Source organism: Scyliorhinus torazame, chromosome 29, assembly GCF_047496885.1.
Source record: "Scyliorhinus torazame isolate Kashiwa2021f chromosome 29, sScyTor2.1, whole genome shotgun sequence".
NCBI lineage: Eukaryota > Metazoa > Chordata > Chondrichthyes > Carcharhiniformes > Scyliorhinidae > Scyliorhinus > Scyliorhinus torazame.
This window is the reverse complement of record NC_092735.1, coordinates 11,104,089-11,128,342: the sequence shown is the minus strand read 5'-3', so window position 1 is coordinate 11,128,342 and position 24,254 is coordinate 11,104,089. Positions and strand designations below refer to the sequence as shown.

At 44.6% G+C, this 24,254-nt stretch overlaps 1 protein-coding gene across 2 annotated transcripts in view; it reads left to right on the top strand.

Annotated features, from left to right (window-relative positions):
* The first annotated feature begins 405 nt into the window (after positions 1-405).
* Positions 406-24,254, top strand: part of LOC140403854 (myosin-9-like) — a 226,312-nt gene continuing 202,463 nt past the window's right edge. For both annotated transcript variants that reach the window (XM_072492056.1, XM_072492055.1), the window contains exon 1: positions 406-627. The gene's annotated coding sequence lies outside the window, so the exon portion shown is untranslated. The remainder of the gene's footprint in view (positions 628-24,254) is intronic.

The following is a 24,254-nucleotide window of genomic DNA, read 5'->3' as shown; positions in this document are numbered from 1 at the left end:
AAACCTGGGACCCTGGAAACAACTGTGCCACCATGCTGCCCAATCTTTCAATTCCCCCGTTACAAACTCTAAATCTAAATGTAAATCCCACCACCCGTCCTGCTCGGGGTCGTCCTCGACCAGAGCTCCGCGCCCCTCACGACCGTTGCGGCAAGCGGGGAACCGCTCTGGCGGCTCGAGGTAGGAAGGGGCGAGGAGGGGCCTCTTCTAATGCAACCAATGGGAGCGGCGTCCTCCCACCCCCTTCCTTCCCATTGGTGCTTGTCCGCCATCACTCCGCCGGGCCCTGTCATCCGATTGGCCTGGAGAGCAGGGCGCGCGCTGACGTCAGGGGGCGGGACGAGGCGTGGTGGTGGTTTGGCGCGCGCGAAAGGGGGGAGGGGGGGAGGGGGGAGGGGACTCGGATGCGGCACCAACGGTGCGCGCGCGAGCCAAGTCAGCCAGCTGCAGTCCGGCGAGCTCGAGCTGGCGGCGAGGTGAGGACGATCTGAGGCACGGAGCCGTCTTTCATTCGAAAAGAAAAAAAAAAAATCCGCTCAATTATTATTTTTTTTAAAAATAAAAGAACCGCACCCCTCCCCACAGATTCTATCCCTCCCCGTTGGAGAAGACACCTGAATCGCCGAGGTAAGAAGATTAAAAAAAAAAAAATCAACTTTATTTTTTTGGCCGATTTATGGGTGAAGCGGAAAAGGCGAGAGGGAGAAAGAAACCAGGAAGAGAGTCAGGCGCCGGGGCTGGGCCGCCGCAGGCAGATTCTCATTCCAATCTCACCTCTTGCTTAAAAAGAAAAGCAGAACTTGAGAGGAAAATAGCGATTTAATCCTTGATTTGGTCTTCCAGTCCGCCAGGTCGTTTGACGTTATTTCTTTTGTGCGTCGCGCAATATTATTAATGTGTGGAGTGCAATGTCTAACGCAAATATCTCCTATCGTCATTAAACTCGTCAAAGTTGGGCGACAGGTAACATGGAAGCCGCCTTTGCTGGTGCAGGCCGATGGGCTTGGCTTCCGCTCCCTTCGGAGGCTGCGTGAGCTTCCTCCCTCCTGGCCTTCGCTGCAATTTTAATGTTCAAAAGTGTGGTTTCCTCCATCAGCCCGAAGTTCGCCCTCCTTCCCCTCCCCAGCCACCCACCCACGATGCCAACTGGGTGAGATTGCACTCCTGGAATGTGGAGGGCAGCTACTTTGTCCACTGATTTTTAATCTTTATTCGTGTCACAAGTTGGCTTGCATTAACACTGAGCTATCGGCGCCTGTCCGGGTACACGGAGGGAGAATTCAGGATGTCCAATTCACCTAACAAGCACGTCTTGTGGGAGAAAGCCGGAACACCCGGAGGAAAGCCACACAGACACGGGGAGAATGTATAATATAATCTTTATTATCACAAGTAGGCTTACATTAACACCACTGTGAAAAGCCCCTAGTCGCCGGGGCCTGTTTGGGTACAGGGAGGGAGACTTCAGGATGTCCAATTCACCTAACAAGCATGCCTTTCGGGACTTGTGAGAGGAAAACCGGAGCGTGCAGACAGTGACCCAATTCGCGAATCAAACCCGGGACCCTGGCGCTGTGAAGCAACGGTGCTAACCACTGTGTTGCCCTCCGCGCTGCCGTGCAGACTCCACACACAGTGATCCAAGCCAAATTAAATCCTCGCTCGGGCTGTCCTATCAGGAATCATTCTGGTGTGGTTTGACTTGCACAATTGATTTCTCTTCCAGTACAGTGAAAAGCTACTTTCTGGGAAAGAAATTCTCCTCATTCTTCCAATTTATACCCCCCCCGCCCCCAAATGCCCACCTCATTCATTCAAAAATGTTTAGCATCCTAAGGATAGTCGAACTAAATGAAAACTATGGCATAACATGTTGCCATTATAGTATCTAGCGTAGCTCATTCCTAAAGTAAATGCACGAGGAAGTTATGAAAGGGTAGGTAATATAATTCCTGTTTCGGAAAGGGACAAAGTTTATGTGCAAAGCGTCCAGATGGGTGTAACCAGAATGCAGCCTGGAAGTTGTGTACCATTTTAAAACTGAGAACAAATGTAATGACTTCCTTTAAAACCTGTTATATGTTTCTCACAACTCATCATTGCATGTTTCCCCAAATTTGGAGATGATGGTTTGGTGGAGTTGAAAAAGAGGAAGCTTCGATGACATACAACATATTTTCTTAAAAGTGCTGCAGACGTTTTCTTTTTACACTGCTTTGTTAAAGTTGTGTGACCGCTGCTTGCTGTACTTTACCGTATGAAATTCTTGTGGGCTTTACTGAATGCACTATAGCCCCACCCAGTTCCAAGTGTAAGACAGCGTAATGCAAGTCGAGAATGGTTCATGGAGAAGTGTGCCGATAACTTACAAAAGCCTTCCTGTTAGCTCACCAGTAATTTTTTCTGTAATTTGTAAATGTTACTGCTTAACATTTCTGGTAGCAGCTCATACTAACTCCTGGTGATGCATGCATTTTACAGAGGCTAGGGATATCAGAAATAGTTTGACTAATTCTAAAAGCAATTCTATTTTATCTTTTCAGTACTATGAATAATACAGTAGTGAAATACTTGCTAAAGATTAGTTGCTTTTTGCTTTATCATTTTTAACAGTGTGGTCATTGTAATTAAAATGGAAAATGGTACATTACCCCATAAAAATGAACTAATCCAAAATTCAGTTGCTCAAATCCTGTGTTCGGTGAAGTACAATGGCTCCTGGTATGGCAATGCTTTTGTTTTAAAATTCTTAGCTTTATTTTTAAATCCCTCTGTGGCCTACTGCCCTGCAGCCCCTCTCTCAATCAATTTCATCTCCTCCAGCCTTATGCCCCTCAGATTTCTGTACTCTTACAATTCTGGCCTCTTTTGTACATCACTGATTTTCAACTCTGCCATTGACAGTCATGCATTCCATAAGCTCTGAAACCCCCCCCCCCCCCCCCCCAAACCTCTGCTGAACTCTACCTCATCCTCCCCTCTCCTTTAAGATGCTCATTAAAACCTTTGTCTCATCCGTTTTAATATCTTACCTGGCTTGATGTCACATTTTGTCTGTCATGTCCTTATGAAGCAACTTGGAATGTTTCACTCTGTTAAAAGAGCCAAATAAATGCAAGTTTTTATCTGCATGATTTGTTAGCCTGGGTCTAGTTGGCAGTGCACATTGTCTTTCAAAATGTTATGCAAAACCTTAAATATTGTTACTGGGGTGGCTACCCTGTCACACATTTGAGATTAGGCAATTTTAACTAGCCTGAATTCTTTTTTAAAAAAAAAAAAGGTCGTAAATCCCTCAGTAAGGGACGCTTTGACCTTTTCTCTGGCCTTTCAGAAAGTACTGAAGTCATATATTTTTGCAGTTTGGACATTTTTTATTGATGTGCTGACACCATGTTCTGTATTAATTGGCTCTCCATGAAATTATTTGGAAAGAAATACATTACCCCATGTGAAATTCATGAGCAGTTGAATTATGGTTTAAACTGGATTAGCTTTTTGCACAAATTAAAGCTTTTCCTGGCCATTGTACACTTGGTAGTCAAAATATAATCGGTAAACTACTGTATAAAAATCAAACCTGCACATGTAACAAGTTAGGGCTGCAGTTGACAATATTGCCAATGCCAATATACAAGTACTCTAAACTTTTTTTATGTCTTGTGTGTTTTCCAAGTCCCTCGGAGCTTAAGGTGTGGCAGGGTACTCAGGAATGTAGGACAGTGTTTTGACTTGTTCCTGATGCACATTCCATATCACGTGTGTGCTGTCCTGCTTTGTGTTTTATTCTGGAAAGGCATTTTTAAAAGGAGCAGGAGAAGGGGAAAAACATGAGACTGGAGTTGGAATGAATTTTAATCATATTGCTTTGTATTGGATGCCGTATTCAAAATTTGATGTCAATGCAACACTCTTGATGGTATTTTGAATGATAGATCTGTGGAACCCAAGATGTTTAAAATGGAATCTGTGCAAGGGACGTGACTACAGAAATCAATGTTAAAATAAACAAATAGTGTGCAAATAGCTAGTGGGGTAAAATTTAAGTAACTAAAATGTAAAATAAGCAAGGTGAACTAATTCTTGCAATTTTGTTTCCTCCCTAAATAAAAGTGGTTAATTATGCTGATGTGGTTGCTATGATCCTTCTGGTACCTTCCGTTAGTATCACATGCTTCTCTGAGCCTAGATAAGAGTTGCATTGACATGAGAAAGAATAGTGAAGAGGTCCTACCAAATGAGGATCAGGACATAAGAACTAAATCTTTAGAAAAATGGCCTCTGGCTGTATTCTTAGGATCATTAACTGAGCTGTGTTCTAATTGACATAGGGATGGTGAGATCAGGAAAGTGAATGTGTGGCTGAAGAGTGGTGCAGGAAGGTGGAGGTTCTATTTACTGTGGTACTGGGACAAGCCACAACTGATCTGCAATGGTACTAAGGCAAACAGGATAAGAGTATACATAAAACTTAAAACCAGTAAGACATAGGCTGGGAGAGAGTCAACTTGTAAAAATAGCAGTGGCCTGAAGATAAAATAAATGGTTGAGTAGAAGTCAGACCAAGGAAAGGAATAAGGGTAACAGAAATGGTCAGGGAACAGATGAAAATCACAGGTCAGAAGTGTAATAAAACTTGAGGTGCGATTAATAGAAACAATTAATTTGTTTATACAGCAACGTACACAGCATCTGAAACAAAATGGGGGATTGTGGGCAATAATTGGTAGAGAGGAACCAGATGCAGTAGGAATAACTTGAAACATGACTTAATGAAGAAAGTTGTATATTGCAATATATAATATTGATAGAAATGATAGGAAAGGAATAAAGAGTAGTTGTATTAATCAGCAAAAAATTGCAGCAGAAAAAATAACATAACTAACATTAAGATAGGAATATGTTAATAGTGATATACTATAGACCGAGTAGTGGAAGAGAAGTGAGGGAAGAAATGCAGAGAAATCTATCAAATGAATAAAAGACATTGAAGAATATTCATAGGAGATTTCAACTACCCCAATGAACCAAGCCATAAGGGAAGTATAATAACATAATAATAATATAAAGCAAGCATAAAGGAGCGTCAAAGACACCACCCAGGATAAAGCAGCCCGCTTGATTGCTACCTGTTCCACAAATATTCAATCCCCTCCAACACAGACAAACAGTGTGTACCATCTACAAGATGCACTGCAGGAACTCACCAAGGTTCCTTAGGCAGCATCTTCCAAAATCACGACCATCTAGAAGGACGAGCAGCAGATACCTGGGAACCCTATGTTATAATATACACCAGTATATCATGGTGCAGACACACACTGATGGACACACAGTGGGACCAATCAACATACACAACACTGCAGCCAATCACCAGTGAGAGCACACGCACTATAAAGACAGGGGGCATCAGAGTTCCCGCTCATTCGAGTAGCAGCCAGCTAGGAGCACAGAGCTCACATCCTGCAACACAGACATTCACCATGTGCTGAGTGCATCAACTGGTTAGGACAAGGCAAAGGTCTTTAGTTAAAGCTAGTATCGCATTAACCCACAGTTTGAGTATGTTTTAAATAGTTAACCATTCAATAAAATAGTGTTGCACTATTTCAAGTGTTGGTGACTTGTGTGTGATCCAGAACACCCAACACATCACCCTCCCCCTGGATGTTCCTCTCCAAGTCACCCACCACCCCAAATTGGAAATATATTGCCGTTCCTACACTGCTGGGTCAAAATCCTGGAACTCCCTCTCGAACAGCTAAAACGTGGGCAACAGAATTCAGGAGAAATATAGCCCAGTTTTTATTTTAAAAAAAAAAAAAGGTTAATCGGCCATTATTGAGCTACTGTGGATAAACAGGGATGAGCACAATTGAAACTAAAGAAAAAATAAGTACATGAAGGAAATGGAGAGGATGAAAAAATATAGCGGTTTGCAAAGCAAGTCAAAAAAACAGTTATGAAGGCAAAGACTAATGATGAAATCAAAAATAAAGTGAAGGATACTACAATTAGATCAATAAAAAAAGGAACTAAAATATAAAGAAGGCAAAAATAACTACCAGAAGGATGTGGAGGCTTTGGAGAGAGTACAGAAGAGGTTTATCAGGATGCTGCGTGGTCAGGAGAGGTTGGATACACTCTGATTCACTGGAGCGACGGAGATTGAAGGGTGACCTGATAGAAGTTTACAAAATGATGGAATGGCATGGACAGAGTGGATAGTCCTAAGTTTTTTTTTCGATGGTAACAAGAAGGGACATAGGTTTAAGTGCGAGGGGCAAAGTTTGGTGAGTGTCTGGAACTTGCTGCCGGAAGAGGTGGTGGAAGCAGGTACGATAGCGGAGTTTATCTTGACAAATACATGAATGGGATGGGAATGGAGGGATACGGACCCCAGAAGTGCAGAAGGTTTTAGTTTAGACAGGCATCATGATCAGCGCAGGCTTGGATGGCCGCAGAACCTGTTCCTGTCCTGTACTGTTCTATGATCTTTGAACACTAAAATGGGGATATGGCCATTAAGAGATGAGACAAATGGCAGAAATATTGGACCTTTCCTCCATTTTATCAAGGAAACTAACAAGATGGATATGGTGAGACATTCGTGAACACTAAATATTTTCCCATCTCTCTTTTTAAACATATGAATAAATCCAAGGAACTATAGACCAGCTTAATGTTTGTGGCCAGTTATATTGGAATTTGGGTGTGATAGAAAAACACCTAAAATCTGGAAACATAATGAAGACTAGACAACAAAATATTCAAAATGGAAGGTCATGCTTGACAAGCTTTATTGAATTCTTTGACAAAATAACAAGGAGTTGGCTGTGGTAATGTAGATTTAATATAGTCGGGCTTTTAAAAGATCTGTGATAAAATACGTTCAATGGACTCGTGGCTAAGTTCAAAGTATGTGCAGCCAAGGAACAAGTAGGAGAATGTAGAATAAGCTGGCTGCAAAACAAAACAGTGGAGCTTTAAGATACTCCAGTTGGTGGAAGATGGAAAGTAGTGTTCCATGGGGACAGTTGCTCTTTTTGTCTATTTGCATAAATTGATTTGGATTCAGAAATTGGAGTTAAAAGATAAACACCTATAGGTGATAGCAAATTGTAGAATATGGTTAATTCTTAGATTCCTTGAAAGATGAAGGCGGCATTTAGCCCATGTTGTCCATGCAACACAATATTAGCAAATTTGCAGAATGCCTGTGTAAATGGCAAATTTCAAATAGGTCAGTGTGAGGTGTTGATGGGATAAAAACAAAGTCTAAATGTGGTAGAGGCATAAAGGAAACCAGATTTCCAAATCATTTAGTAGTAATGCAGGTTATCAAAGCCACGAAAGCTGCAAAGAAATTGGATTAATTCATTTCTTAACAGAATTTAGGTTAAACTTGTATGCAAGACTACACTTGAATCTGTGCACAGTCCTGTCCTCCATATTACAAAAATTATATAGAAACAACAGAGAAAGTGGAAAAAAGATTTAAAGAAGGAAGAGGGTGTAACTCTCAGGAATCACTGAAAAGACTGGGGCCCTCATTTCTGAAAGATAAGATGGTCACTAATAAATCCAGGAAGGAATTCAGAAGAAAGTTCTTTATAGAATTACAGAATAGTTTAAAAAAAAAATAAACTTAGCGTACCCAATTATTTTTTTCCAATAAAGGGGCAATTTAGCGTGGCCAATCCACGTACCCTGCACAGCAAGCATGGAGAGAATGTGCAAACTCCACATGGACAGTGACCGGGGCTGGGATCGAACCCGGGTCCTCGGCGCCGTGAATAGAATTATAAAATGGTTATAGCAAAAAAGGAGACCACTAGCCCAGTCATGTGCGTGCTGGCTATCAGAGCAACTTGGCTAGTCCCACTCCCCTGCCTTTATCCAGAGAATGGTGAAAATGGAACTTGCTATCACACTGAGTATTTGAGGTGAGTAGTATAGAGGCATTTATGAGAAAACACGATAAGTATGTGGGAGAGAAAGAAATGGAGATGAAGAAAGAGGATTGTATGGAACACAGTTGCTCGGGTGAATGATCTATTTCTGTGTGATAGAATTCTGTGTAGATATGCTGGCAGATTATATGCGTTTTTGCCTCAATGCAGTTGAGCCAAATTATTACTTTACCTGGTGAAAAGATAAAATGAGCATCCTGGCAGTTCCTCCTCTTGTCAACTTGGCAGCAGAAAGCAATTTTTTTCCCCTATTACTGATGTGATTGTGTTTGGCCAAATAAACCAGGGACTAAGCCCAGGACCTTTGCATTTGTATAACCTTGTACCACAGAACATGCTGTCATAGTGAGTCATAGTGGAACTCATTCAAATTTTTTTTTAAAGAGAATGTATTTATCCATATTTGGGCATGACAACTTGTCCTATCTTTTAAAATCTATTAGTACACCAGAACAAAGTGGTTTTACATTTTCTCAATAATGTGAATTTGGTTCCTTTGGGTTGGCTCAATAGGTGCAGATACATTGTGTCATATATTTGTGTGAAAATAGGGTCTATATACAGGCCAGAGAGCTGTCGTCTGAGTATTTATTTTCAAAGTGACAGGTGCTTCTTTACATTTTTGTCTTGAGTGATATATTTGGTAAATTATCAGACATTTTTGAATGTCAATATTTTGAGTTTCTTGGAATATTGGCATCAAAGCAGCATTTAAGTGTGGCTTCAAGGATTACCATCAAAATTGTGGTCAGTGGCAGAATATAGGGAAAACCCTGCAGTGACCATGTAGCCAATGGAGGATGATTGGTTACCAGAGAAAGATTCACAGCCACAGGATATCCCCATAGAGTTCTGCAGGGAAGTATCACAGGCTCAATCATCTTTAGGTGCTTCATCGTTGACTTATCCGAATTGCTCTCAAAGATGTTACTGAACTACCATTTGTTTTGCTTCAGTCCATTTGAAGCAGGCACACCCATAATGCTGTTTGAAAGGAAGTTTCAGGATTTTGGCCCAGTCACAGTAAAGGAATGATGACATGGTTCCACATCAGGATGATATGTGGCTTGGGAGGGAACGTGCAGGTGATGTTCTAAGTCCTCGGTGTTAGAGGTCATGGGCTTGGAAGATGCTGTCAAAGGAGGCTTGGCTGGTGATATTTAATACGTTCACCACACATTTGCAGTGTAAGTGCCAGATTATGAATGTCTTGAAAAAAAGAAAGCCCATCCATCTCCTCAGTTTTCAGCATCATCGCTCAGCCACCAATTGTCGACATGTTTTCTGGGGTTTTCACAATTAATCAGAAGCTTAACTGGATCAACGATATCAACACTAATATAGGACAAAGACTGCACTGATGAATGGCTACACCTGACCCTTTAGAGCCTATCCAGCATGTGTAGGCCAAAAGTCAGAACTGTGATGGAATATCCACTCAATTAGCTGAACGTGACAACATAATTCTCAGGAAGCTCAACACATCTGGGGCAGAGCAGTTTGCTTGATTGGTTCCCCAGCACAGGATTAATCATTTGTGCATGGTGACTGCAGTACGTATGATGTAGTGGGGATTCATGAAGGCTACTTTGACAACCCGATAACTTCTGTTACCCAGAGCAATTATCTCTTGAAAATGTCACAGATCCAAATCAGGCACTGCCTTGACTTGATGTGATGCGGTTCCTTGATCATCTAGTTCTGAAATTCCCCACCCAACACCACCATCTCTGCAAGAAACAGTAAAAGTTGGTCCTCCACCACCAGCACATCAAGACAACTAGGGTTGGGCAGAAAATATGGTCACATTATGACAGCAAATGTGATAGTTATTGTAATATAAAAGAAAATTATTCTGATATGAAATTAAAACACAAAATCATAAACATTTGTGGAGAGAGAAACAGTCAATCAATGTTTCAAGCCTGACCTTTCAGGTTACTGAGGTTTCACACTTCCACATCTTCCTTATTGTAATTCTGTAATTTTGACCTTGATTAGTCACTTCCTCCACTAAATGCATAGCAAAGGGATGTGAATGTTCACAGGTCCATACCCCTGAAGGCAGGATGGTCTAATACTGACGTGGCTACCTTGAGCTTGATAGTCATGAAGGTGGGTTAATGGCTGAGAATTGGTGGAAACCCAATTTCTGCTAATGGTGCTGTCCCCTTGAATACTGGCGGTCAGGTTTAAAAATCACACTGGAAAAATAACTTTCTCTGTCTGCAGATGCTGCCAAAACCTGCTGAATATATTCCGCATTTTCTGTTTTTATTTCAGATTTCGACTTTTCGTTGTATTTAGTTCATTCCTTTCACAACTTCTCTTCCACAAATGCCCAGCTCTTTAATTGGTAAAATTTAAAAGCATACAATTTTGTTGGGTAGGATTGGTAGTGTCCCAGTTTCTGCTGATGGTGCTGTTCCATTGAATATTGAAGGATAGTTTCTTGGGTCAGTGGAGAGTAGATGAAGATGCAATTGCTAAAGCCTTCCATGCACAGTTCCATTATAAAAAAAATGTACCCAATTCATTATGTTTTCCACTAAAGGGCAATTTAGCGTGGCCAATCCACCTACACTGACCATCTTTGGGTTGTGTGGGTGAGCCCCATGCAGTCACGGGGAGAATGTGCAAACGCCACACGGGCAGTGATCCACACGGGGCTGGGATCGAATCTGGGTCCGCGGTGCTGTGAGGCAACTGTGCACGGTTCCTGCTGTCCTCTCACAATATGCTAGAGACACTCTCAACTGTGTTATCTGCTGTCCTGATTGGAGAAGTAGGTCATGAATATTAGAGAAGAAAACATGCAAATGATGATGACAAACATGACAGGTGAAGGCCTAGCCTGAAACTACGTCGTGGACAATTAGAGCTACTGAGCTCATACTTTAAATGGACATCTTCTAAACTTAAGTGATGTTGGTGCCTATGAAACAGATTTTGCTGGAGTGGAATGTTTTGCAGTGTGCCGATTTTAGTGATACTTAGAATTGCACATTTGGGGCTGCACGGTGGCACAGTGGTTAGCACTGCTGGCTCAGGGCGCTGAGGACCCGGGTTCAATCCTGGCCCTGGGTCACTGTCGGTGTGGAGTTTGCACATTCTCCCCGTGTTTGCGTGGGTTTCGCCCCCACATCCCAAAGATGTGCAGGGTAAGTGGATTGGCCACGCTAAATTGTCCCTTAATTGGAAAAAATTAATTGGATACTCTAAATTTATTTTAAAAAAAATTAAGGACAGAGATATGAGGGACAAAAGTTAGAATTAAATTCAAACTGCACGGATGAGGTTCTGGATGTATAATTCGAGACTTTCTGGACAAGAGAGGCTGACTGAAATTATCATATTAAAGATGTACTGATGTAGTCAGTTATTGAAGAATGGTCTATGGTTTAACAGGCAAGTAATGTGCAAATACAGCATTTATTCATAGATGTTTAAGCACAGAAGGAGGCCATTTAGCCTATCATGACCACTGGTCAACAAATGTCTGACTCCTCTAATCCCAATTCCCAGCGCTTGACCCAAAATCCTGAAGGTTACGCAGCGCAAGTGAATATCTAAATACTTATGTTACAAGAGTTTCTGTTTCAACCACCCTTTCAGGCACTAAATTCCAGACTCCCATCACCCTCTGGATGAAAAAGTTTCTCCTGAACTCCCTACTTCGCCTTCTACCTCTTAACCTAAGTCTTTCCCCCTGGTTATTGACTCCATTACAAATAGAGAAAGTGCCTTCCTATCCATCCTAACTATGCTCCTCAATCTTGTACACCTCTATCAGGTCCCCACTTAACCATCGCTGCTGCAAAGAAAACAGCCTTAGCCTATTTAATCTTTCCTCGTAACTCAAACCTTCCAGTCCAGGCAGCATCCTGGTAAATCTCCTCTGCACCCTCTCCAGTGCAATCACTTCCTTCCTTTTAATGTGGCGAGCAGAACTGCATGCAGCACTCCAATTGTGGCCTAACCAGCGTTTTATATAGTTCTCGCATGACCTCCCTGCTCTTGTATAAGCCTCTGCTTATAAAAGCAAGTATCCCATATGTCTTAACCACCTTATCTACCTGTCCTGCCCTCTGACTCTCTCTGACTGTATGTCACCTTCAGGGATCTGTGTGTACGTAACCCCCCCAGCTCTCTGTGATCTTCAGTACTTTTCCAGGGTCCGACCATTCGTAATGTAATCCTTTGTTTTGTCGGCCGAACCCCAATTTGCATTACCTCACACTTTTCCATGTTGAATTCCATTTGCCATTGCTTTGCACACCTGACCAGTCCATTCATAGTCTCCTGCAGTCTGCAGCTATCTTGCTCACCATTTACCACCGTACCAATTTTCGTGTCAGCTATGAACTTCTTGATCATACCTCCTACATTTAAGTCCAAATCATTAATGTACCCAAATAGCAAGGGTCCCAGGGCCATGCCCTGTGGAATCCCACTGGAAACAGACCCCCTATCGTCACCCTCTGCTTTCCTCTCGGCCAATTTTGAATCCAATGTACAACTTTGCGTGACATACCAAAAGCCTTGCTAAAGTCCACATAGACAACATCAAATATATAACCCTCATCAACATCTTCGTGAAAATCATGGAGATAAAGTGTGAGATGCTGTTGTGTGAAGCTAACCGCAGAGCCACACATTTATTAAAAATAAAAAAAATTTAGACTGCCCAATTCATTTTTTCCAACTAAGGAGCAATTTAGTGTGGCCAATCCACCTACCCTGCACATCTTTGGGTTGTGGGGGTGAAACCCACACAAACACGAGGAGAATGTACAAACTCCACATGGACAGTGAGCCGGGGTCGAACTGGGACCTCGGCACCGTGAGGCAGCAGTGCTATCCACTGCACTGCCGTACTGCCCCGGAGCCACACAAATTGAGCAGTAACTTTGTTTCACAATTCATGGGTACTTTTCCCTTTCTACACAACTCTTTTAGCAAATTTGTGCATTAATAACGGTATATGTCATTCCTTTTTCCCCCCAACAATATCTGGACCCATATGTTAGAATGAGGGCGTTCTTGGGGTGGGAGTGATGAAAGGTCAGCAGGAAAATTCCAAACAGTTCATACTCTGCTTTATTAAGTCTGTTTGATCTTTTAGAATAAGGAGAGAATGGAAGGAGTTGGGATGGTTTCATGTGAAAACTTCCCCATTGTTGTGTAGACAGAGCTGTGATACTACTGAGTGCTCAGATAGGTATTCTTGTGATTTGGGGTAAAGTTCAGTGTTTGCAGGAGAATGGCAAACATTAGAATAATTGAGTAGAAAATGATTGTCAACAGTTTGAAGTGGAGCACAGAAATTATTTGTGAGCTATGTCGCTTGTACATGTGGACTGAATCAACTTCTGGAATTTTGTTTTGCAGTAACAAGAACAGTTGAGCAATACTTTAAAGGAGTTTAATACTTGTGGAAGCGGTTTTCTATTTAAACAAAATATTCCATCTTTTGCTGCTATGTGATTCCTCTATATTGCTATAGGAGTGTGAGAACTAGTGATCTTTATTTCTTCTTTCCAGTTTAGCAAGGGCATATGGTATCCTTACCCTCTCTGATATTAACTCACTAAGAACAAATTAGCAAATAGTCCAGGAAAATCCCAGATTCAAATCCTAGGCTGTGTCCACCAGGATGATGATAACACTAAACCTGGAAGCTACACCCACTCTGTTTGAGATCATTATTGCCAACAAGAAGAAGCATGTCCACCTCCCCATAACATTCTGTGGCATTGCTATCATTGAAGACCTGCCACTCCATTACCAGCATTGTGGGTGTAACCATTGACCAGAAACTTAGCAGAACCAGCCATGTAGTACTGTGGTTACAAGAGCAGGTCAGATGCTGGATAGTCTGAAGTGACTGACTTGCCTCCTGACTCTTCAAAGTCATTTCATCACCTGCAAGGCTGGGTCAAGAATGTGGTGGAATGGGTGGCATGGTGGTGCAGTGGTTAGCACTGCTGGCTCAGGGCGCTGAGGACCCGGGTTCAATCCTGGCCCTGGGTCTCTGTCGGGTCTGCGTGGGTTTCACCCCCATGACCCAAAAAGATGTGCAGGGTGGGTGAATTTGCCATGCTAGAATTGCCCCTTAATTGGGAGGGAAAAAAAGAATGTGATAGGATACTCTCCACCTGGATGAGTGCCTCGTGGGAGACTGCTGAGTAAAATAAGGGCCCATGGTATTCGAGGCAAGGTACTAACATGGATTGACGATTGGCTGTCAGGCAGAAGGCAGAGAGTTGGGATAAAAGGTTCTTTTTCGGAATGGCAACCGGTGACGAGTGGTGTCCCGCAGGGTTCAGTGTTGGGGCCACAGCTGTTCTCCTTATATATTAACGATCTAGATGACAGGACTGGGGGCATTCTGGCTAAGTTTGCCGATGATACAAAGATAGGTGGAGGGGCAGGTAGTATGGAGGAGGTGGGGAGGCTGCAGATAGATTTAGACAGTTTAGGAGAGTGGTCCAAGAAATGGCTGATGAAATTCAACGTGGGCAAATGCGAGGCCTTGCACTTTGGGGAAAAAAGAATAGAGGCATGGACTATTTTCTAAATGGTGACAAAATTCATAATGCTGAAGTGCAAAGGGACTTGGGAGTCCTAGTCCAGGATTCTCTAAAGGTAAACTTGCAGGTTGAGTCCGTAATTAAGAAAGCAAATGCAATGTTGTCACTTATCTCAAGAGGCTTGGAATATAAAAGCAGGGATGTACTTCTGAAGCTTTATAAAGCATAAGTTAGGCCCCATTTAGAATACTGAGTGCAATTTTGGGCCCCGCACCTCAGGAAGGACATACTGGCACTGGAGCGGGTCCAGCGGAGATTCACACGGATGATCCCAGGAATGGTAGGCCTAACATACGCTGAACGTCTGAGGATCCTGGGATTATATTCATTGGAGTTTAGGAGGTTGAGGGGAGATCTAATAGAAACTTACAAGATAATGAATGGCTTAGATAGGGTGGGTGTAGGGAAGTTGTTTCCATTAGCAGGGGAGACTAGGACCCGGGGGCACAGCCTTAGAATAAAAGGGAGTCACTTTAGAATAGAGATGAGGAGAAATTTCTTCAGCCAGAGAGTGGTGGGTCTGTGGAATTCATTGCCACAGAGGGCGGTGGAGGCCGGGACGTTGAGTGTCTTTAAGACAGAGGTTGATAAATTCTTGATTTCTCGAGGAATTAAGGGCTATGGAGAGAGAGCGGGTAAATGGAATTGAAATCAGCCATGATTGAATGGTGGAGTGGACTCGATGGGCCGAATGGCCTTCCGCTCCTAGGTCTTATGGTCTTATACCCAAACAACATGAGCTTGACTCCATTTAGGACAAAGCCCCTTGCTTGATTGACACTTCATCCACCATCTTAACCATTCACTCTGTCCAGCATTGGTGCCACTTGACTGCAGTGTGTGTCATCTGTGCCAGATAACTGTTTCCAAGGCTTCTTTGGCAGTACCTCTTAAACATGGACCGGTACTCCCTGGAACGGCAGGATGTGTAAGTCATATATACTACCCTGGTTTAGGAATATGCCACTGTTCCTTCACCATTACAGTGTCAAAAACTACTTGCCTAACAGCATTGCGATTATGTTCACCACATGGACTTCAGTAGTCCAGGAAGGTGGCTAACCACTACTGTCTTGAGGGCAATTAGGGATGGCAATAAATGCTTGTCTTGCCAGTGGTGCCTATATTCCCCGAGTGAAGGAATAAAGAAATTCAGAACAGCCAAAGAACTCTGTTACTCTCTTGGTGCAATAGCATGTTATATGACTCACTGCCATTGTTCTTGCTTTTGTTTGAATGTGTTGGTTGCAACCAACTTTTTCACATTTCTGGGCTAAAATGAAGGGGAAAAGATCAGTCCTACTTCCCCCTCCTGATTTGTTTCATGGCCTCTGAGTGGGAGTTCTTTTGTGTAATTCAAGTGAGGATGGGATTTGATTTGTAGACCCTTGCTTACAATACATAGTTTAATATCGGTTTCAATGGGTAATTTTAACTGCTACATTGCTAGACTGCAAATGCTTTGTTTTTTTTCCTAAGTTGCAACAAAACTTCGAAAATTTCTTGCTGACTTGTGCCCAACGAAATAATGTTTAATAAATACAGATATCAGCTGTAATTACAGTCTGTAGATTGAGGAGCTCTAATTTTAATCCAGAATCTCCAGATTTCTTTTCCATTGGGCAGTTTAATTCACCATAGGATCTACTTTTTATACAGATGCTTTGAAGATATTTGAGAACAAGAACATTTTAGCAACATTTTGGCATGTAATCCAGTGCAAAGCTGCAATATGGCGGACCAAATGGTGCATTCACATGATGCCTTTTGCCATCATGCTCCTTTTTAGCCATTTAGGAAGAGGATTTTTTGTTTTGCTATCTCCTTTTGATCATCGATGATTTCATTATTGACCCATGTGAATTGAAATCGATCTTTCACTCTACTAGAAATGCAATGCCTTATATTTGAAGTCCTTTTATAAGCAGTTCATGAGAGCCAGCAAAACAAGTTCATTGACGGGATTTTTTACAGTTCTATCTTTTGTCAGGTGGTGTGTTTGAGTTCCCTCCAGGATTTGAGCACATAATCCAAAATCAGTTATGCCATTCAGTTAGTTATGGTTGTCCTGTAATGAAACTCCATTTTATCTGCCTTTATTTAATCCCCCATAATACTCAAGCCGTACAAAAATATGTCCCGTCTCTTTTTGACCGAGTTGAGGGAATGTACCAGACCGTCTTTGCCACTGATATCATACCTGAACAGCTTATAGTTTAGAAATTTGTTAGAAACATATAGTTTAGAATCATTAAAATATTAAAGAACAGAAGGAAGCCATTCAGCCCATCATCTTTGTGCCCGCTGAGAAAAAGCTACCTAGCCTAATGCCATTTTCCAGCTTTTGTTCCACAGCCTTATGGGTTATGGCTTCAAGTGCATATGCATAAATGTGATGAGATCCTATCTCTCAAGCAGAGTCCCCGATCTCCACTACCCTCTGGGTGAAAATAATTCTCTTCTACTGCCCCCAATCCAAGCTTTCCAAGCCAGCGATTTAGCCCTGTGCTAGAAACTCCTTTATCTAGCACAGTGGTGGCGACCTAAAAAAAATTATGCATTGGTTAGACATGACTTGCCCTTTACAAATCTATGCTGGTTGTCTTTGAACAGTTCATGTTGGTGCAGATGCCCAGTCACTACCCAATAATTTCTGGATCTTTACTTTCTCTTGTGTCCCTCATGTAACTAAATTCAAAACACTTCAGTGCACTTGGCTTCACAATCAGATTTGGGAACTGGTAAAGTATACATTGTGCTAACTGGAGGTTAACCACCTGAAATTGTGTAGCTTACTAGCAGAGTTCTGGTGAACTTTTGCATGTCCAGGAGGGACCATTTTCCCAGTTATTGCATTGGCTTGCAAGGATACCTAGTATTAAATTGACTTAAACCTCAGTACAGTACTGAAGGAGTGCTGCATTGCTGAAGGTGCCATTTTGTGCGTAGATGACTCGGCCTGGGAAAGTTGACGTGGCCTAGCATATAAACAAATGCTTTGTGAAAACAGATGCCATGGGTGCAAGTTTGTAATTTGAGCCCCAAGCAAATAAAATGTTGCTTTATTACTGGGGGAAATTAACCATAAATAAATGAAACTGGACGGGAGGCAATAAATGTGGATGTTGCAAGATCTATTTTCTAAATGGGTGTTTGCACGCTTAAATATGTATATCTGTTATTCATTCATGGGATGTGGACCAGTGTTTATCACTAGTTGTCCTTTAACTGAGTGGCTTGCTCGGGCATTTGAGAGTCAACCATAATACTCTGGGTCTGGAGACGCATGTAGGCCAGACCAGGTAAGGACGGCAGATTTCCTTCACTAAAGGACATTAGTGAACCAGGTGGTTTTTATGACAATTGACACTGGTTACATGGTCACCATTAGACTTTTAATTCTAGATTTTTATTTAATTAACATGTCACCATCTGCCATGGTGGGATTTGAACCAGGTTACCAGAGCATTATCCTGAGTCTCAGGATTACTAGTCCAGTGACAATACTTACACTACCATATGGTGCTTTTCTTTGCAAATGTCCCAACTATAAGCTTTCAAAGTTCTCTTTATTCAGAAACTGTTCTTTTAGATGGAAACGGGTGCACATCACACCTCTATTTAAAGAAGTCAAAGGGGAAACTAGGGAATTATAAATCCCTTAGCCGAACATGCATGTTGGGACATTGCTGGAGTTTGCATTTAAAGATAGGATGATTGAACATCTTTAAAACTTTCAGCTCGTCGGAGACAACCAGCTTGGATTTGTCAAGCTGATAATTATCACATTTAGTACAGTGCATTCGTATGGGTAGTTCCTTGCTTCCCTGAGATGGTAGTAAATATCTAATACCTAGGAGGCCATGTCTATGCAAGAGTTTATTTTCATTGAAGGTTAAAGGTAAAATTCTTTCTTATTTATGCTCGGCTGACCTGGTTAGGAAATTGGTCAAGTGGAAGGAGATGATGAGCAGGTACTCTAATAGGCAGGATGTGACTAGTGGTGTCCCACAATTTATAGTGTATTTGTTAACAACGTAACTGTGGGAACAGAAAACCACATTCAACTTTGTCTAATACAAAGACAGGTAGTAGAAGCAGAGTAGATGGGAAAGTAAAATTACATGGCGATATCGATAGATTAGGTGAATAGATAAAATTGTGGTAAATGGATTTCAATGTAGGCTAATCTGAGTGCAGTCACTTTGGACACAAAAGATAGAATGGGATATTTTCTAAATGGTAAAAGCTATATACAGTATAGGTCCAATGAGAAATGGTGCCCCAGGAACATAGATCATTAAAATGTAATGAACCGGTGGACTTCCGGGTGCGGCGATGACCAGCTAAGCCGCACGTTTCGGCAGCTCCCGGTGGAACGGACTTTTGGGCTCTTAATAGGAGCCCCAACGGCAATTTTAACGGCTAAAAGTACTGTGCGGTAAACCAGAAGGGAATCCCCCCTGGATACGGATGGAAAAAGGAGAGGAAAGTGGTCGGATTGCGGTGGATCCTCTAGAGCAGCGGCAAGGAAGGCAAGCAAAAACCAAGATGGCGTCTGAAGGTGGCAGTTTAATATGGGGCCCTGAACAACACGAGTTTTTGAAACGCTGCGTGGAAGAGCTTAAAAAGGAGATGAAGAAGGAGCTGTTGGCCCTGATATTACAGGCGATTGAAGGGCTAAAAGATGAGCAAAAGACCCAGGAGCGGGAGCTTCGGGTCGTGAAGGCAAAGGCTGCCGAGAACGAGGACGATATACAGGGCCTGGTGGTGAAGACGGAGATGCACGAGGCACACCATAAACGATGTGTGGAAAGGCTGGAGGTGCTGGAGAATAATGCGAGGAGGAAGAATTTAAGGATTCTTGGTCTTCCAGAAGGGGCGGACGTCGGGGCATATGTGAGCACGATGCTGCACTCGTTAATGGGAGCGGAGGCCCCGACGGGTCCGTTGGAGGTGGAGGGAGCATACCGAGTGATGGTGCGAGGACCGAGAGCAGGAGAAATTCCCAGAGCCATAGTGGTGAGATTCCTCCGTTTTAAGGACAAAGAGATGGTCCTCAGATGGGCAAAGAAAACTCGGAGCAGTAGGTGGGAGAACGCGGTGATCCGTGTATATCAAGACTGGAGTGCGGAGATGGCGAGAAGGAGGGCGAGCTTTAATCGGGCCAAGGCGGTGCTTCATAAAAAGAAGATTAAATTTGGAATGCTGCAGCCGGCAAGACTGTGGGTCACATATCAAGGGAAGCACCACTACTTTGAAACGGAGGATGAGGCGTGGACATTTATTGTTGAAGAGAAATTGGAATAAGCGGGTTACTAAAAAAGAACGTTTGAGACAAAGTGGTGGGGCGAATATGGGGGGGGGGGAAAAAGGGGGGAGAGATGATTTTTATGTTGTTAATCCTGCGACCCGGTAACTTTTCTCTCTTCCACAGGTTGTGGGGGAGGGAGGTGGAGGAGCTGGGGGTGTTGGCCATTGGGGGCGGGGCCAAAAGGGAAGCGCGGGCTTTGTTCCCACGCTATGATAATTATGGCGGGAAGAGGGAAGCAGGAAGGAGGGGGCGTCGCATGGTGCGAGCCGAGGTCGGCCAGAGTTTGCTGACTTCTGGGAGCAACATGGGGGGTGTAACTACGCTAGTGGGGGATCTAGCGGGGGGTGGGGGGGGTGGGAGGGGGGATTTACTGGGTTGCTGCTGCTGGGGAGAAGGGGGAGCTGGTATGGGGTGGGGTGGGTGGGGCGGGAGGGCACCGCCTGGGGGGGACACAGCTGCGTGGGAACCGGGTGAGGAGCTGGATAAAAGGGGATGGCTAATTGACAAGGGGGTATAGAGCCCCCCAACCCGGCTGATCACGTGGAATGTGAGAGGGCTGAACGGGCCGATAAAGAGGGCACGGGTACTCGCACACCTTAAGAAACTTAAGGCAGATGTGGTTATGTTACAGGAAACGCACCTGAAACTGATAGACCAGGTTAGGCTACGCAAAGGATGGGTGGGGCAGGTGTTTCATTCGGGGCTAGATGCGAAAAACAGGGGGGTGGCTATACTAGTGGGGAAGCAGGTAATGTTTGAGGCAAAGACCATAGTTGCGGATAGTGAGGGCAGATATGTGATGGTGAGTGGCAAATTACAGGGGGAGGCGGTGGTCTTGGTGAACGTATATGCCCCGAACTGGGATGATGCCAACTTTGAGGCGCATGTTAGGACGTATCCCGGACCTAGAGGTGGGGAAGTTGGTAATGGGTGGAGATTTTAACACGGTGCTGGAACCAGGGCTGGACAGATCGAGGTCCAGGACTGGAAGGAGGTCGGCAGCAGCCAAGGTGCTTAAAGACTTTATGGAGCAGATGGGAGGAGTAGACCCATGGAGATTTAGCAGACCTAGGAGCAAGGAGTTTTCGTTTTTCTCCTATGTCCACAAAGTTTATTTGCGAATAGACTTTTTTGTTTTGGGAAGGGCGTTGATCCCGAAGGTGAGGGGGACGGAGTATACGGCGATAGCTATTTCGGATCACGCTCCACACTGGGTGGACTTGGAGATAGGGGAGGAAAAAGAACGGCGTCCACCCTGGAGAATGGACATGGGACTAATGGCGGATGAGGGTGTGTGTCTAAGGGTGAGGGGGTGTATTGAAAAGTACTTGGAACTCAATGATAATGGGGAGGTCCAGGTGGGAGTGGTCTGGGAGGCGCTGAAGGCAGTGGTTAGAGGGGAGCTGATATCAATAAGGGCACATAAAGGAAAGCAGGAGAGTAGGGAACGGGAGCGGTTGCTGCAAGAACTTCTGAGGGTGGACAGGCAATATGCGGAGGCACCGGATGAGGGACTGTACTGGGAAAGGCAAAGGCTACACGTAGAATTTGATTTGCTGACAACGGGTACTGCAGAGGCACAGTGGAGGAAGGCACAGGGTGTACAGTACGAATATGGGGAGAAGGCGAGTAGGTTGCTGGCCCACCAATTGAGGAAAAGGGGAGCAGCGAGGGAAATAGGGGGAGTGAGGGATGAGGAGGGAGAGATGCAGCGGGGAGCGGAGAGAGTGAATGGAGTGTTCAAGGCATTCTATGAAAGATTATATGAAGCTCAGCCCCTGGATGGGAAGGAGAGAATGATGTGTTTTCTGGACCAGCTGGAATTTCCTAAGGTGGAGGAGCAGGAGAGGGTGGGACTGGGAGCACAGATCGAAATGGAGGAAGTAGTGAAAGGAATTAGGAGCATGCAGGCGGGGAAGGCCCCGGGACCGGATGGATTCCCAGTTGAATTTTACAGGAAATATGTGGACTTGCTCGCCCCGCTACTGATGAGAACTTTTAATGAGGCGAGGGAACGGGGACAGCTGCCCCCGACTATGTCCGAGGCAACGATATCGCTTCTCCTAAAGAAGGAAAAAGACCCGCTGCAATGTGGGTCCTCTAGGCCTATTTCCCTCCTGAATGTAGACGCGAAGATTCTGGCCAAGGTAATGGCAATGAGGATAGGGGATTGTGTCCTGGGTGTGGCCCATGAGGACCAAACTGGGTTTGTGAAGGGGAGACAGCTGAATACGAATATACGGAGGCTGCTAGGGGTAATGATGATGCCCCCACCAGAGGGAGAAGTGGAGATAGTGGTGGCGATGGATGCCGAGAAAGCATTTGATAGAGTGGAGTGGGATTATTTGTGGGAGGTGTTGAGGAGATTTGGCTTTGGAGATGAGTAGATTAGGTGGATACAGCTGCTGTATAGGGCCCCGATGGCGAGCGTGGTCACGAATGGACGGGGGTCTGCGTATTTTCGGCTCCATCGAGGGACGAGGCAGGGATGTCCTCTGTCCCCATTATTGTTTGCACTGGCGATTGAGCCCCTGGCCATAGCATTGAGGGGTTCCAGGAAGTGGAGGGGATTACTCGGGGGAGGAGAAGAACACTGGGTATCTCTGTATGCGGACGATTTGTTGTTGTATGTGGCGGACCCGGCGGAGGGGATGCCAGAGATAATGCGGATACTTGGGGAGTTTGGAGAAGTTTCAGGATATAAACTGAACATGGGGAAAAGTGAGTTGTTTGTGGTGCATCCAGGGGAGCAGAGCAGAGAAATAGAGGACTTACCGCTGAGGAAGGTAACAAGGGACTTTCGCTACTTGGGGGTCCAGATAGCCAAGAATTGGGGTACATTGCATAGGTTAAATTTAACGCGGTTGGTGGAACAGATGGAGGAGGACTTCAAGAGATGGGACATGGTATCCCTGTCACTGGCAGGGAGGGTGCAGGCGGTTAAAATGGTGGTCCTCCCGAGATTCCTCTTTGTGTTTCAGTGCCTCCCGGTGGTGATCACGAAGGCTTTTTTCAAAAGGATTGAGAAGAGTATCATGAGTTTTGTGTGGGCCGGGAAGACCCCGAGAGTGAGGAAGGGATTTTTGCAGCGTAGTAGGGATAGGGGGGGGGGCTGGCACTACCGAGCCTAAGTAAGTACTACTGGGCCGCCAATATCTCAATGGTATGTAAGTGGATTGGAGAAGAGGAGGGAGCGGCGTGGAAGAGATTGGAGAGGGCGTCCTGCAGGGGGACTAGCCTACAAGCTATGGTGACGGCGCCGTTGCCGTTCTCACCGAAGAAATACACCACAAGCCCGGTGGTGGTGGCTACTCTGAAAATTTGGGGGCAGTGGAGACAGCATAGGGGAAAGACGGGAGCCTCGGTCTGGTCCCCGATAAGAAATAACCATAGGTTTGCTCGGGGGAGAATGGATGGGGGATTTGGAACATGGCAAAGAGCAGGAGTAACACAATTGAGCGATCTGTTTGTAGATGGGACGTTTGCAAGTCTGGGAGCGCTGACCGAAAAATATGGGTTGCCCCAGGGGAATGCATTCCGGTATATGCAACTGAGGGCTTTTGCGAGGCAACAGGTGAGGGAATTCCCGCAGCTCCCGACGCAGGAGGTGCAGGGCAGAGTGATCTCAAAGACATGGGTGGGGGACGGTAAGGTATCAGATATATATATATATATATATATATAGGGAAATGAGGGACGAGGGGGAGATTATGGTAGATGAGCTGAAAGGGAAATGGGAAGAAGAGCTGGGGGAGGAGATTGAGGAGGGACTGTGGGCTGATGCCCTAAGTAGGGTAAACTCATCGTCCTCGTGTGCCAGGCTAAGCCTGATACAATTTAAGGTGTTACACAGGGCGCATATGACTGGAGCACGGCTCAGTAAATTTTTTGGAGTAGAGGATAGGTGTGCGAGATGCTCGAGAAGCCCAGCGAATCACATCCACATGTACTGGTCATGTCCGGCACTATAGGGGTTTTGGGTGGGGGTGGCAAAGGTGCTTTCGAAGGTGGTGGGGGTCCAGGTCGAACCAAGCTGGGGGTTGGCTATATTCGGGGTTGCAGAAGAGCCGGGAGTGCAGGAGGCGAAAGAGGCTGATGTTTTGGCCTTTGCGTCCCTAGTAGCCCGGCGCAGGATACTGTTGATGTGGAAGGAAGCCAAGCCCCCGGGTGTGGAGACCTGGATAAATGACATGGCAGGGTTTATAAAGCTGGAACGGATTAAGTTCGTCCTAAGGGGATCGGCTCAAGGGTTCACCAGGTGGTGGCAACCGTTCGTCGAATACCTCACATAAAGATAGAGGGAATGGAAAAGAAGAAGACAGCAGCAGCAACCCAAGGGGGTGGGGGGGGGGGGGGGGGGGGGGACCAGAAGGA